This window comes from Suncus etruscus, chromosome 20 (genome assembly GCF_024139225.1).
Source record: "Suncus etruscus isolate mSunEtr1 chromosome 20, mSunEtr1.pri.cur, whole genome shotgun sequence".
NCBI classification, from domain to species: Eukaryota; Metazoa; Chordata; class Mammalia; order Eulipotyphla; family Soricidae; genus Suncus; species Suncus etruscus.
In genome coordinates, this window is record NC_064867.1 from 19571426 (window position 1) to 19589423 (window position 17998).

Here is a 17998-nt window from a genome sequence, read left to right on the forward strand (position 1 = left end):
CAGAGACATTGATTCCATATATACAATTTATATTAGAATTGACACACCTAAAGAGTAAAGGGTAATATCCACTCTTTACATGGAAGACATGTAAATTATGGCAAATGGTTAACAAATGGTAAAATCATCTATTTTAACCAAATTAGTGAATGATTTTAGTCTAGTAAAACTATTTTTAATAAAAGGAAAGTGAAATTTAAAATGAACATATTTTATTAATGAGAACATAGGTACCATATGAAATAAGGCTCATTTTACTCAGCATAATAGTCTCCATTTCTATCCATGTATAGGTAAATTCCATGACTTCATTTTTTAATAGCTGCATAGTAGTCCGTTGTGTAAATGTACCATAGTTTCTTTAGCCGTTCATCTGTTTTGGGGCACCTGGGTTGTTTCTAGATTCCAGCTATTGTAAATAGTGCTTAACTGAACATAGGAGTGCGAGGGCATTTTTGTTTTGTGTTTTTGTGCTTCTTAATATATATCCATAAGAGTGGTATTGCTGGATCATCTGGAAATTCTAACTTTTTGAGAAATATTCAAATTTTTCTTGGAAAAACTAGGAATTTCTTATGCTGCCTATAACAAAACTAGTAGGCCAAAATTAGTCATCAGTAATCCAAAATACATCCTGAGTCTGGAAGTCTAAATTTAAAATGTTTTTTCTTCTCCCCAAACTGCATCATTGCAAAATTCTTAAAAAATCTTGTCCAAGAACTCAGGCACTTCATCACTGGTCACATTCCCACTAAAAAAATGATCAGAAGAAGATTGTTCTTAAATCAAAAAATGTGAACTACTTGGCAGCCAAAAGTCAAGGAAGAAAAGTCTACTTGGAACACCACTTTTTCTTTTAAGTATACTCATTTTCTTCTTCTTTTCTCATTTTTTACTACTATCTTTTGTCTATTCTGACAGCTTAGAGAAAAGGAATTTTTTTCAGAATTATTTTTGATGGAGTTTCCTGAAAGAGTTGCTTGCGATAAATCTATCCCTTCACATTTATTTTCTTAAGGTTTTGTTGGTATTTTCACACCAGTCTTATGAAGTGCTTTGGAAATATAGAATTATCAAAATACTCATTTCCTGTTTTAGGTCTGTGCCATATCACAGCTGCATTCAATTAAGCCTTTTTGAAATGCAGCACACAGGAAAGAAAACAATGCCTTGTCCCTCAATTCTTTGTAATTCTTCAAATCAATAAACAAAATAAATACTTTCAATGGTACCCCCCCTCAATGCTTTCAGAATTAGACATAGTAAGGTATCACTTCCAAGAAATATTTTTCCACTCAACTTTTTTTAGTAGTACATTTCTAATTAAACAGCACAGTGTACCAAAGCTATTGATTTTTAACTTCAAGAGTGCCTTGCTTCCTACTGAACTTGTATAACCAAGTTAATGTGTTTCAAACTCGTCATGGAAAGCTTTTTCATGTTACTGATACATAAGTGCTTAAGAGGCTCCATACAGACAAGGTAGACTTTTTTTTTTTTTTTTTTGGTTTTTGGGCTACACCCGGCGGTGCTCAGGGGTTACTCCTGGCTGTCTGCTCAGAAATAGCTCTTGACAGGCACGGGGGACCATATGGGACACCGGGATTCGAACCAACCACCTTTGGTCCTGGATCAGCTGCTTGCAAGGCAAACGCCGCTGTGCTATCTCTCCGGGCCCAAGGTAGACTTTCTTAAGAAAATTAAATCTATCAGACATTGAGAGAATACCAAAACACACAGTCTATATTAACAATTCAGTACAAATAATAGGGCAGAGACTAAGTGAAAGGGAACTCAAAAGATTTCTAGAAACAAACTAGAATCAAGACACAAATTATCATAATTTGTGATACTCAGCAAAAGCAGTACTAAGCAAAGAATCTATAGTTTGGCAATCAATCATCAGGAAGGAAGAATGGGCCTATAATAATAATTTAATGGCACAGCTTTAAACATTGGAAAATGACCTTCAAAATGAATCCAAAACTGACCCCTAAAAATCTCTATACTGTGCTCAGTTCAACTTATGGAAATGTTTATTCATTCTCTCAGCTACCTTTCTGCTCTCATTTTCTCTAAATATTATACTTTTTTACTCCTCTATAAACACTCAGCTTTAGTCCAATTAATCTTACATCACTTTATGAACATTTATGTGTTTTCTTCATCTACTTTCCACTGAAAAAATGGTCAAAGAAAATCTTCAAATAATAAATGTATTATATTTTCAAATAATTTTTCTAGTCTTCTAAAGTTATAAATCTTATTTTTTATATTTCAGGCCACCATTTTCTCTTAACAAATTAATAGTACCTCATAATACTATTTAATAAACTTGAATATCTATTTTCCCACAGGAAAAAATATTGAAGAATTCGGTTCTCCAATTCAGAGCATGTTATCTCTGTAGGCAAAATCTCTGGGATATAATCTTATAATTAGAAAGTGATCTGAGATTAAATAGGTTATTAGTTTTTGGTTTGTTTTTGTCTACTGAGTTTGATGGGATGGTATCTAAGCAGTCCAGTAACATAGAGTGGCTTGGGAACTAACTAGCTGAGCCAAATATCAATAGCTTGAGGTTTGCATCTAAACAGTCCTCAGAAATCCATGGACTTCTGGTAATTCTTGGCCAATTGTACCAGCAATTCAAAGCAAGGGATCAAGGAAGTAGAGTGGTTTTGGGAATTAGCAGAGACTGACTTGCCCCCTAATTCAACCATGTTCTTTCAATCAGAATAGTGTTATGTCTAATATCAATATGTCAAGTTAATCATGTGTTCTATGATTTTCTTGAGGCAATTAAGAGGTCTGCCATTCTCCTCTATGAATCTTCAGATACCTCACTTCCAAAGCTGAAAATACTTTATCTCTGTTAATATTTATACGTTTGTTCCCATTTCAGTGCATTGTTACAAACTTGGAGATAGTCTTATTAAGGATATTTTACAGTTACAAACATTAATTCCTATTCATTTGAAAGCTCAAATAAGATATTTTTGTTTCCCTATCATTTAACTTCTCGGTGAAAACGTCTCTGCCCTATAAACTGCCCTCAATTTTCTAGTATTTATTAATTCAATTTTAATATGATTGTTTTGTATATATTTTCAGAATCATATTATGCCCTAATTTTGAGTATAAATATAGCATTTTTATATGAAAGTTACTAAGTAAAATTATCACTGCTGGTAGGAAAAAACTCATCACTAATGGGAATGTAAAAATAGTGTGACCAATTTGAGAGACAATTTATCAATTCCTTGCAAATTTAAAAGTTTTTCTGAACATTACATAAATCCTGATTCAAAAATTTGAAAATGAATGTACATGCAAAATTATATAAGTAAATGCTTATATTAAATTAATAAATTATGGCACATTTGTATGATAGAGTCATAAAAAGAAATGAGCTGTCAAACTACAAAAATATGTGAAGTAAATATATAATGCTAAATAAAAGGTAAGGCTGGAAAAATAATGCAAGTGGTACAGCATTAGATTAGCCATACAAAGTCTTAGCACTGCTTATCCTACCACCAGTCAAATATAGGTAGCCCTGGTGGCATTGCTTGGTCCAAATATTAAACTGTTTTTCTTCCTTGTACTACTAAAACAAACATCAGTAGCCTTCAACATAAATATGAGAATATATTGTACAATTCCAATTTTATAACATTTTGGGGAAAGCAAAAGTGTGAGTCAAAATAGGTGGGGGTTTAAGTAGGTGGATAAAGAGCTTTGGAATAGAGGAAATGAACTATGATATTTTAATAATATCTATATAACACCATACATTTACCAATTCCAATATAGAATAAAACATAAGCCTTATTTAAATTTTTCAAAATGTGTTTAGATAATTGAGGAAGGATGAAGATATAACAAGAAAATCTAATAACCTTTACAATGTGTGAAAACACCTTCTTGAATGGTGTGTGGAAAAAGATTCTAACCTAAAGTACTTTTGGAAATTAGTGAAGTACTGTGCATTCTTGATACAGATCTTACTGCCAGAATATGTATTATTTGCATTTAATTTCTATGGGCTTCCAGTGGACAAAACAAGCAATTTTCACAGAGGAAGGTATTCTTATAAGATAATAAAATATAAAATAAATATGTACTAGTCTATTATTATATTAATACTACTTGTATGAATAAATGCATTGAATGCATGCACTAATCCCCACAGAAATTTTACATCCATGCAAATAATTTTTCTCAAAGAATGATAAAATTCAATCCCACTAAAGTTTATAACAATTAAAAATGACTTCTTTTGGCTCATGAACTTCCTAGGCCCACATTTTGGTACTGCCCACATGTATGCCCTGGTGTGCACAAATGGTACCTGGGCACATTTCCCCTCTTGAGATATATACTTTTCTACTTTTATGCTGGGTTGTGTGCCAGGGCTCTCTATCTTTGGAGAAGCCCATACTTTCCCTTGAAAGCATTATTCTCTCACTTTATTATCCTAAACTCTCTATTTCTTTCCTCAGTACCTTCCAATAAAGTCTACTTTTAATTAAAAAAGTAACTTATTTTAAAAAGAATGGATTTACAATACAGCTGAAAAACTATCTTGATTAGATATTAGTGATAAATAATAACTATTACTTCTGCTTTAATTTGAAATTTGAAAATGCATCAAACATTCCTGACACAGCAGTGGGGCGTTTTGCCTTGCACATGGCTGATCTAGGACAGACCACGGTTCAATCCCCTGGTGTCCCATATGGTCGTCGAAGCCGGGAGCAATTTCTGAGTGCAGAGCCAGGAGTAACCTCAAGCATCACTGGGTGAGTAACCTCTGAGAGGTGTGGCCCAAAAACAAACAAACAAAAAAAAAAATAAGAAAATGCATCAAACATTTCAATAGAAAAAAATAACCTACCAAAAATTTTATGTGTATGTCTAAAACCCTCAGAACATTTAAGCCAAAGTCTGAGAATCTATTAGAACCAAAGAAAACACAACAAAAGCTATGAAATGGTATCCTAAGTGGGATAACCAGAGAACAAGATGGTGTATAAAAATGAAATTCTGAATAATCACACATATTAGTAATGTGTCAATATTTATTTATTTGTATAATAAATGTATCATAATAACCTTAGATTTTTGTTATATTTTCTGCAATTTCCATAATAAATTATCAGTCACTGACTGTTGTGACCCACACTTGACTGCAATGCTTGCCTGAAGTGGTACTCATTGAGTTGTGGTTCTCACGTACTCTCTGGATATAATCTCATTGGTGGTGGTTGTGGTGCTCAAACATACTTGGGAAAAGATGATATGTTTATGGCCATGGTGCTCACACATCATTAGTTGCTGGTACATATCTAGCAGTGCAGAGATTACACATGGTATTGCAACATTAGTGTTTCCAAAGAGCAGAACCGCCAGAACTATGCTCAGCACATGTAGACAAGAGTGTAAATCATGACCTCCCACTAGAAAGGTAGGTACTCTAGGAACTTAGCCATTCTCAAGATAGCCCTTGTAACATGAATATGTAACATGGAAGCTGAACATATACAAATACATGCAAAATTCATGAGAAGTACAAAGTTATTTAAAAACCACAGTAAGAATTGCAATGATCATTGCAATTGAACTACTAAGTATGTTAAAATTAGTAGACTAAACTTTTGTTTCACATTGCCAACCCAGTTTAATCCCCAGTGGCATCAAATATGGCCACCCAAGCCATAAGCACAGAGCAAGGAATAATTAATACCAATGAATATGACTCAAAAACAGAACCTAAAACGTTTTTGTTTTAATATAATTAGTATTTGGGGTCGAGGGAATCATACTACTGGTAAGTGCACAATGATTATTTCTGGCTCTGTGATCAGGTATTATTTCTGGTGATACTTAGGAGATCATAAGTGATGTCAGAGATTGAATCCAGGTACCTTTGAACAAGCAAATGCCTTGACATAGTGTTCTATCTCACCAGTCCCAGTAGACAGAGTTTTAAAAGAACTGAATAGTCTTATCATTCTAAAAATATATACATACATTATATAAAAATATCTCTCTAGCATAAAGGGGAAACTTATCTTTACAGTGGACAACTGGAAAAACTATAATATACCACTTTATGTTTTAAAATATATTGATTCTGTGATTTGGTGAAGGAGGTGTTCTTTACATGACTGAAACCCAACTACAATCATATTTGTAATTAAGGTGTTTAAGTAAAGATATTAATAAAAATTCCATTTCAAAAATAAAAGAAAATCAATGTGGGAAAAAAAGATTCTGTGATTTATGGTTAGTAATAGCATCTCATGTTCATAATCCCAAAACCACATCCATAACCTGTGAGTACCCACTCCCTTTCCAAAGGACCTCATAATCTTTTCTTTGGAAACCACCCTCCCATCAACTCAGTTGTGTAGATCAGTTCTCCTATTGTGTTGCCTTTTGTGTTTTGTAGCTACTACCTTGCTTTGTATCTTTAAGTAACATATATGAAATATATTATTTATCTATACCTAGTTGTATTAATGTTGGTGCAAATTGCATGATTTTATTCTTTCCTAGAACTGCACAGTATACTATTGTGCACAGTTTCTTAATCCATGTAACTGCAGTTGGGCATATTTTTGTTTCCATATTTTAGTTATTGTGCTAAGTGTGTTAATGAACATAGGGGTATGTGTAACTAGATAGCATTATAGCAAGTCATTTTAATTAAAATTGATTCAGAAACTCTTATTCATGGTAATCTACCCCAAAATATATAGGAAATTTTTCTAATAATGTACCTCAGAGTGAGATTCAAATTACTCCTGAATCACCAATAATATTTTTTCTGTCTCAAATGTAGCAAGTTAAAATACTCAGGTAAAAACTAAAAGGTTGTCAAATGTTTTTGAAAGTATTTATAAAATTTGGTTTTTGACTAATCTCTAATGCCATCTCATTTTTTTTGGTGGAACGTTATGCTATTAATTTTAACCAGTTATTCTATCGGCTCCTCTGAATGAAAAACTTTAAACCTGAAATGAAGACACATAGAAATATCTGAATTATATGGATTCACATGAGGATGTATTTACTTGATTAGACACAGGGATAAGCATAAACTTATGTAAGTGTGTTATGGTATAATATTTGATGAATTTCAGTTGGTAATGTGGCCATTTTAACTTTAGAAGTAGCATTACATTATAATCAAAGCATAGGTGATAAACACGTAAGAATTAAAATATTAATGCATGATTATTTTACTCAGAATGTACAGCCTGATGAAATAAGCTTTAAAATTCACTATCTTGAGATGTATGCTTGGAACTAAAAATTAGAAACATGCTGTTTTTTTATGGGTTTGCTACTGAATCATGAAAATTCAGGGAACTACTGGAAGCTTTTAATCAGAAAATATGAGGTGTTCAGAATTGTGGTTTTTATAGTATAAAAACCTTTTAAGATAAATTGAAATGTGCTAGGCAAGGGGCAGAGTAATGAGTAATATAATTATTTTAAATAAGTCATTTTACAAAATAGAGATGTTTTATAAACCCTGATACTTCCTGTATATTATTGGAGCACAGTTTAGATCTACTTTCTTTAGCACTGTGCTCAGTGCTTGGTAAAAAGTGGAGTTTAATTAATTATTTTCTAAATGAAAAATGCCTCTAAAAGTTAGTTTTTAATTAGTTTAAAAATCTAATGCTATAGGGGTATTCATTTATAACAAACTTCATTGTCGATAAAAATGTATTAATCTATATCTATATGAATATTAAGGGAAGAGAAAAAAGAACTGCATGAATGTATATAAATATTCATTTGAAAAGATAAAAGATAGAGAATATATAATTAGAGACTACTTTTCTTTGCAGAAAATATAAAATGTTTCTACAAATAATTAAATACACTTAGGGTGTGCTTTATTGGAGTAATGAGACATATATAGGGACACATGTATGAGGAGGAACAGTCATGAGGAGAAAATGCAGGTAGATTCAAAGATAAACTCACATGAGCAATGAACTTGAATGCAGAAGACAGAAGTATTTGATTACATCTGATGTCAGTTGTAGTTCACCAAGAACTGATAGCAACTTGTAGGAACATTTAACTTGATTAAGTGATTTAGAAGGTAAGGTGACAGCAGCCAGAGAACCAAGTTAGAGTAATTTATACATTTAAACAGGAGATTAAAATCAGAGTCTGGAGTGATAGCACAGCAGGTCGGGTATTTGCCTTGCATATGGCTGACCCAGGTTAGACCCCCAGCTACCCATACGGTCACTCGAGCACTGACAGGAATGACCCCTGAGTGCAGAGCCAGGAGTAACCCCTGAGCACTACCAGGTATGTGCCCCCCAAGTAAAATAAAATAAAAGCCTTTGGACTGCCAGCCAATTTTTAGTCCCACAAATAAGAAACTGTTAGTCAACACAAAATCCGAAACAATAGAAAGCTAAACAAACTGATACGTGGCAATGGTGGTGGGGAAGGTTGCACTGGTGAAGGGGTGTACTTTTATGATTGAAACCCAACTATAAATATGTTTTTGATCATAGTGCTTAAAAAGGGTATTTATTTTAAATAAAAGAATTTTAAAATTTTTAAACAAATTGAATAGTTCTACTAGATCCATCAGAGAATTTAGGTCACAATAAAATCATTATACTCAAAGTGTTTATCAGCAGGAAATACAGAGATTTGAGATAGTGCAACCATAAAGACCACCAGGAACAAGAGACAGTATAGGAAAACCTGATCTATACTAACCAATTTTTAGAAATTCATTGTAGGAAAACTAGGTCATAAACTTCCCGAGAACACAGTTATTAGGAATCACGGGATATTCAATTCTCTTCCATTGATCTGAGAATCTGGGTTCACTGTTTTAATTATTGTTTTAATGTAAGGTTTAATTACTACCAGTTTGTAGTATATTTTGAATTTGTACAAAGTGATGTCTCCCATCTCCATTTTCCCAACGATTACATTACTATTTGTGGTGGGAGGTATTGATCCATAGGAAATATAGGTGTTTGATCTATTTCATTGAAAAGTGCCATTACTTTTTTTTTTATAAGTATGGCATTGAATCTATATAATGCTTTGGGGGAGCATACCATTTTGATATTAATTCTCCCATTCCATGAGCAGGGGATGTGTTTTTATTTTCTGTGCCCTATTATATTTCTTTAAGTAATGCTTTGTAGTTTTCTTTATGTAGATCTTTCACCTCTTTAGCTAGGCTGGGGAGGGACCAATGAATATTGTGTAGGGAAGCATTCAATCAGTGCTGAAAGCCTTAGGTATGAAACCCTATCAGCAATAGTACTATAAACCACAATCCAATACATACTTAATGTCAGGTTGGTGGGAGGGAAATGGATCTGGAATTGTTGGTGGGAAGTGACTATTGATGAATATAGATGAATAACCATACAGTGAGTAAATTTTTAAAAATTAAAATGTATATTAATATATTTTTGTAAATAGTTGTACATATCTAAACACCCTGATTTTTTCTAATTTCCTCAACACAGAGTTCATACCCTCCTTTTCCCTAAATGCACAGAACTCACATCCTACTTTCCCCTAACCTGACTAGCTGAACTACATTACAAGTATCCCATTCTCATTTAAAGTAAATCAAGTAATGTCCTCAAAGTAGTTTCCAGATGGTTTGAATCTGTACTCATCCTCTGCTGTGCTACCCCACTCTAAGCAACCCAGTCTCAAACTCTCCAGGGATCTGGCATCACCATCTATATTAACAGCTGGTACCTAAACAGTGATATGAGAACAGGGACCCAAACATAGGAACTTGAACACGAAAAGACTGCATCCAGTGAACCTTTACAAAGTGGTAGTAGGATAACAGGTTTGGGGGGCAGGTACTGAGAAGACAGAATACCAGCTATATCTCTCCTGTTAAAATAGTACAGATACTGTGCAGTGCTTCCAATATACTTTGATCAGGACTGAACATGCTGTGCTCGTGTTACTGCAAATTTCACATAAAGTTGGAGATCATATTTCCAGGGACCAACTCTGGTCCTGCTTTAAAACTGTCTGTAAAATACTTTGTAGCAGTTTCCTTGTTTGCATAGATCCAGATTGATAATCTTAGACCTAGATAATCTCTTAGACCTAGGAACTCAAAAATTCTAAATTGCGGGTACATTTTACAGAACACTTGTTAATATTGGCTTGACTTAAGCTTCAGTTGCTCTGATATTGCCTTTACATCCTAACACCCCAAACGTGATTCCCACCGAGGGTCTCAGATAAAAATGGGGTAGGTTTTGTACCAACCTGGCATGAGAGAGACCAAGGGGTTAATTGTGATGTCTTAAAGTGACAGCTATTAACTAGATGAAAATGAGGAAAATGAGTTTCTATATTCCCCAGCACCCAGAAGGAGGACCCGTTGGGTTTAGGCAAATTAAAAGACTTGACATGAACACAGCCTGCAGTTGATATAGACCAAATGCTTCCTGGCAAAGGTCACCTTTCTCTAATCTAAATCTAGATTAAAAATTACACTCTCTCCCTCCCTTCCTCCCTTTTTCCCCTTTTTTCTCCCCCTTCCTTCCCTCCCTCTCTCCTTATCTTTCTCCCACACCCAGCACTGCTCACAGATTAATCCTGCCATAATTCGGGGAATTATACATATGTGGTGCAGGCCATCATACCCAAGTCAGTGGACCACAAGCACTTGAAACTTTTCTTGGCAAAAGTGATGTCTTTTCATCAACGAGACTTGGAGTAAAGGACTGAGCAGCGCATCAGAGTTAGATAACCATGAGTCATTCCTGCCCCCCCCCACTCCCCTCACTGCAGGGACCTGCACAAGGGAGCTTCCCTGAATTTTGAGCCTCATCACCTCGGCCTTTTTTAGGTGAGACCCGGCCCTCCACCATGTGCCTGGCTCTGTACTGCAACTAGCTCTTTCCGCCTTTCCTTTCCCTAAGATACCCAAAGCGGGTTCACAAAGCTCTGCTAAGACTGTGGATGACCTCAACTTAAAGTGCACTTTTCCCATATTAACATCAGTGGAAGGACTAGAACCAGCAGCCTCAGCAGACCCCTGAGAAATGGACTTCCCATGGTGGTCCCATGGTGGGGAAAGTGACTCTGCCCCAAGCCCTAGGTGCTCCCCATCTCCCTCTCCCAGGTTCTCCATACACCTGGTTCAGACTGGACTCACACTTGCTACCAAGACCAAACCCATGCTGGCTGCTGCCATGCCCACCCTTCTATCATGCCCATTCTGCTACTAATCATGACCACATCTAATGATGGCCATGCCCACCGATTGACCACGCCCATTGTGCCACTGATCACGCCCACTTCTAGTGATGGCCACAACCACCTATTAGTCACACTCATCATGTGCCCTCCTAATGGTGGTCACACCCACCAATTGTTGGCCACACCCACAAAACATTACTATCTCCCTTCTTTCTGCACCTATGCAAAATAACAGCCACTTTTAACTAAAGACAGAGAGAAAAATCATGCTTCAGTTCAAGGCCATGGTTTTGGTGTAAAAACTCTTTTCTGGACCCAAATAGGGATAATAAAGCCTCCACGTAGAATCCAATCTAATATCAGTCACATAAAGCACAAAATGGGCTTAGTTCTAGAATTTAGGTTCAGTTCAAGATTACTTAGGGTCTTGTTAATTTGTAATTACTTTACCAGAAAGAAATGCCCTCTCTTATTGATTGGATATTGCCAGAAGCCCATGTTTAAACCAACCTTTAGATCAAACCATGTTTAGACCCTTTTATCACCTCCTTTTAACTACAAACGCCTCAAATTCTGGATGAGGACTTTTTAACTTGTTTCTAGATTACTCTCCTGATGCCATTTGCATAGGTACACCTATATTCATTACATCACTATTTACAATAGCTAGACTCAGGAAATAACTCAAATGGCTGAAAACACGAGTGGTTAAAGAAACTGTGGCATATACACATAATGGAATATTATGTGTCATCATGAAATTTTCCTATACATGGATGTACATGGAATCTATTATGCTGAGTGAAATAAGTCGGAAGGACAGAGATTGACACAGAAAAGTCTCACTCATCTATGGGTTTTAAGAAAAATAAAAGACATGTTTGTAATAATGCCCAGAGACAATAGAGATGAGGGCTGGAAGGACCAGCTCACTATACGAAGCTCGCCACAAAGAGTGTTGAGTACAGTTAGAGAAATAACTATAGTATAGTTACAATTCTGACAATTATGGTGACAATGTTAATGAGAATAAAATAATTTTGTTTATTTCACAATATAATGAAGCAGTATAATGTCAATCAAAATTAAATTAAAGAAACTAAAGTTTCTTTAAGCACTCATATGTTGTTGGGCATCTGGGTTGTTTCCTGAGCCTGGCTATTGTAAATAGTGCTGCAATGAATAGGTGTGAGGAGGAATATTTGTATCTTTGTGTTCCTAGAGTATATCCCTAGGAGTGGTATAGCTGGATCAGATGGAAGTTCAATTTCTAGTTTTTTTGAAGAAACTCCATATTATTTTCCATAAAGGCTGGACTAGATGGCATTCCCACCACCAGTGAGTAAGAGTTCTTTTCTCTCCACATCTTGCCAGCACTGATTGTTCTTATTCTTTGTGATGTGTGCCAGTCTATGTGGCATGAGATGGTACCTCGTAGTTGTTTTATTTTTTCTTTCTGATGCTTAGAGATGTGGAGCATTTTTTCATGTGTCTTTTGGCCATTTGTATTTCTTCTTTGACAAAATGTCTGTTCATTTCTTCTCCCCCTTTTTTGATGGGGTTAGACGTTATTTTTCTTGTCAAGTAGTTAGTACCTTGTATATTTTTATATTAACCCCTTATCTGATGGGTATATTTAACAAAATTTAAATAAATAAAAATTTATTTGCTACTAAAATTTGATAAAAAATTTTCATAGAGCTAGCTAGTGCTGCTGGAAATTAATTGACCAAGTTAAAATACCTGAAGAGCATATTACTTTTATTTGTATTAATTTTCTACCTAAATATACCAAATTTAGTTTTAATACTCATGTTTTATACCAAATTTATAGCAGTTTATTCATATTCACCAATTTCCTTCATTTAAAAATTAATGTTAAATGTTTTGAATATGAATTAGATGCTTGAGAAACTGAGCCAATACTTTTAAGCCATTGATGTAAGGTTTGATATGGTATTTTAAATTTAATATTTGTATCATATTTGTTTGTTCTTGTACTTAATATAAAACTGAAATCATTTTAATTAATTTATCTTAATTTAAATTTTTTAAGTTTTATTAAATATTTAATTTGATTTAAACCTACTTTTTTCTTAGATGTATAATTAAAGATGAAAATACTTTATAGTTGGAATTGTGAAGTTACCACCAATCATTGTGCTTTTGCTTTGTTTGGGGGCCACAACTGATGGTGCTCAGGGCTTATTCCTGAGTTTACGCTCAGAAATCACTTTTGGTGGGTCTCATATATAGAGATAAGGAAGAAAATTGGATTGGCTGCATGCAAGCAAAGACCTTTTCCACTGTACAATCTTGCCAGCTCCCAAATATTTAGTCATTATATCATTGCTAAGTTCTAGTTTATAGGGTTTTTTGTGTGTGCACTTTTATCTAAGCCTATGGCATATTTTACTATTTTAATGTTTTCCTTTAATGTTTAACTTTTAAACCATTTTATTAATACATATTGTATTTAAGTTGTGTTTAATCTTCATAATATACATGACATTATTTTGAAATATATTGATATTTCATGTGGTTTATTTTGTAGTAACTTCCTGTTTTATAATTTCTAAATCTAAATTTGTATTAAAGCCAAAATATGCATTAGAAATAAAAATTACTTATGTTATTAAAATTTTATATACATTAGTTAACCTACATACTAACTAAAAATTTATGTATCTTAAAGAAAGTGATTGTATTATGTTATACAAAGTATATATCATATTATATAATATATTATACTTTAGACATTCTTAACTGCATAATAATTGGTATTTTATACATTTAATTCTGTTTTAGTTAATACAACTGAAAATGTCTTTGTATTTATCTGATAAGCTTTAATGTTTTTATTCTTAATTTTACTGTTATATTTTTAAAAGGATGGTTTTTACAAATAAAATATTTAAGATATTTTTATTCTGCTTTATTTGTTTATTTTTTACCAGAACTGGCTGCACTTAGGGTTACTGATGACTTTGCACACAGAAATTACTCCTGGCAGGCTGGGGAAATTATATGGGATGCAAGGATCAAACTTGGGTCAGCCGCATACCAGGCAAATGTCCAACCTGCTGTGCTATATAGTTCCAGCTCTGATATATTTATTTCTTATATAAATATTCTCTATTGTAGTATAAGCATCCTGATTTATTTTTTATTCTATACTTGAAGTTTAATTTTCATCATTGTTATTCTATTATCAACCTGTTTCTATTTTTATATCTTAAATTGGCTGTGATCCAACACTGGTTCTTTCACTGTTTATCTTGAATTTTTATATTTTTCTTCTCCCATTCATTGTGTTAACATTCAATAGATTTATTACTAATGCCTAAAATCTTTTTTATAATTTTCTTATGACACCAATATGATAAAAAATCATAGAATTATGTCACTTCATTGTGCTTTTGCCTTTTTCATTGACATCTGTGACTATCACATATTAATTCCAGTCTGTTTATCATTTAGTAGGAAAGCATTTTTTGGGGGAAGAATGGTTACACAGAGATGGTCATACTTATCTCTGCTTAGGGTTCATTTTTGGTTGTACTTATAGAAACATGGCAGTGCAAGGGATTCTAAACCTGGTAAGTTCCATTCAGACAAACCCTCTCAAACTCAACAATAAAAAAAGAATAAAATTTAAGAATATAAATTAAACAATTTAAATTTAGCAATCTGCACATCCTTAGAACTCTATTAAATGAAAATAAACAAGATGAATATAAGCTATTATTCACATATTTAAACTATTTAATTCGAAATTCAGAGTTTGGCAACCAACATTAGCAATATTTTGTGTGTGTAGGGAGTAAGATTACTTTTAACCTTTGTACTATCACCCTGTTCCAACTATTTACACAGTTTAAGAACATTTTATGTCTAGAAGATAATATGGCAACTAGGGTGCATGCGAGGCATAACCCCATGGTCCCTGGTCTATCACTAGGACCTCAACCCTGTAGAATTTTGTAGAACTCCAAGCTGCTGTTACTGAAGTTAGCTGCAAGTTTATCTGTGCTCGGATGCTGCTGCAAGGCTACAAGAACTTGCAAGTCTGTAGAGCTGCATGCTGCAGGGTCCAGAGGCTTCCAAATACCAATGCTACAAATACAAGGCTTGCAAGGGCCAATGATGCCGAGCTTCCTGGTGGGGCCAACTGCCCAACAAGGGGCAAAAATCTGTAGTGACCTAGAATATATATACAGAGAGAAAGAGAGAGAGAAATAATGAGAAAGAGAGAATGAGAGGAGAAAGAGAAAATGAGAGGAGAGAGCGAGAGCGAGAGAGAGAGAGCAAGTGAGAGAGAGATTTACTGACTAGAGGTGGCGGAGGCACAGGTTCAAGAAAGATAGATGGATAGATAAAAGAGGAAAAAGAGGGATAGATAAAGATAGAGGGATAGACAAAGCAGGCATCATCTTACCCATACTTTATCTCCGACCCTCTGCGGACTGGCAGGTGCTGCTTGGCCCACTATTCTCCACCTTTCAACTATCCAAGTTTTTCTATTATAATCGGCTTTATAATGTACCCAAGGAGCATGTCCAGGCCCAACTGTCATTAGGATGGGGGTATCCTAATGTGTCCAAGTCCAACTGCTTTTTCAATATGGAGTAGATGACCCCCTCATTGCAAACCCCAAGAAACATCATACCTGCAAGCCTTTGAGCGCTGAACTGTCTGAAAATCACCAATGAAGTTACAAGACCTCTAGAGCATCTTGTGCAAAAATCTCCCCAGAGAAATTTTAGTATTCCACAAGAGAAAAACCATATCCATCTTCAAATATTTTCATTTCCCTACAACTCTTATTATTATAGTCGCTACTAATCTATCTATAGATTTACATATATTGGATATTCTATCTCATTGAAATTATATATGTGACCTATTGATACTTGTTTCATTTAGAATCTTTGAATTGTTCAATGACGTGATAACATTATTCCTTCATATTTTATTTGGCTAAATAGTATACTTTGTATATCTCATATGTTTTCTTCTACATTTATAGGCAGAACATGAATGTTTGCACTTTCAGATAAATAATATCACCATATGTGATTTTTTTTCTTGTTAAATTATCTTTACATTTCTTTACTGATATGACTAAGAATAGCCTTGCTGGATTATATGGTAACCCTTATGGTTAAGAGTTTGATAACTGCCAGTCTGGTTTCAAGGTGGTTTCATATTTTACATTCTAAGCAGCAATATATAAGGATTCCAGTATTTAATTTCTTTACAAAAACTTGATATTATCTATATTTTGAGTTTAATATCCCATAGTGCAAGTGATATGTAATTTGGGTTTTAATTTATATCAAGCTTAATTATGTATGAGGTTGACCATAAGTTTTTAATAAACTATCTATAAGTGTCTTGATATAAATTTATTTAAATTGCTTGCCTATTTTAGTTGAATTATTTTATTTATTTAAAAACATTTTATTCTTCAAAATAACAAAAATGTTTGCAGTGTTCCTCATTCAGAAAAAGAACATCCCCCTTCTCCTATGCAACATTCCCACCACCAATGCTCCCCACACCCCTCCTACCCTCCTCCTTCCACACCCTGCCTGTATTCGAGACAGGTATTTTCTTTCTCTCACTTATTACCATTGTTATGATAGTTTTTAGTGTAGTTATTTCTTTACTTTCTCTCACCACCCTTTGTGGTAAGCTTCATATCATGAGCTGATTTTTTCAGCACTCATCTCTATTATCTCTGGGCATTATTACAATAATGTCTTTTATTTTTCTTAGAACCAATAAATGAGTTAGACTGTTCTGTGCCTCTCTCCCTCTGACTTATTTCACTCAGCATAATAGATTCCATGCACATCCATGTATAGGAGAGTTTCATGACTTCATCTCTCCTGACAGCTGCATAATATTCCATTGTGTATATGTACCACAGTCTTTTTAGCCATTCATCTGTTGAAGAGCATCTTGGCTATTGTAAATAGCACTGTAATGAATATAGGTGTGAGGAAAGGATTTTTGTATTGTATTTTTGTGTTCCTAGGGTACATCCCTAGGAGTGGTATAGCTGGATCGTATGGGAGCTCGATTTCCAGCTTTTGGAGGAATATCCATATCGATTTCAATAAAGGTTGTACTAGACGGCATTCCCACCATCAGTGAGTAAGAGTTCTTTACTCTCCACATCCCTGACAGCACTAATTGTTCTTGTTTTTTTGTGATGTGTGCCAGTCTCTGTGGTGTGAGATGTTACCTCATTGTTGTTTTGATTTACATCTCCCTGATGATTAGTGATAAGGAGCATTTTTTCATGTGCCTTTCGGTCATTTGTATTTCTTGTTTGAGAAAATAATTGATGTGGAGCATTTTATTTTCATGTGTCTTTTGGCCATTTGTATTTATTTGAGGAATTCCCTGTTTATTTCTTCTCATTTTGGGGGGATACACCTGGTGATGCTCAGGGGTCACTCTTGGCTATGCGCTCAGAAACCACTCCTGGCTTGTAGAAACATACGGGATGCTGGGGATCAAACTGTGGTCTGTCCTAGGTCAGCCACGTGCAAGGCAAATGTCCAACTGCTGTGCTATCGCTCCAGCCCTCTTCTCCCCATTTTTTTAATGATTGGTTAGATTTTTTTTTGTTAAGTTCTGTTAGTACCTTGTATATCTTAGATATTAGCCCCTTGTCTGATGGGTACTGGGTGAATAAAGTTGAGTTAATTTAATACTGATTTTTAAGATATATATGTAT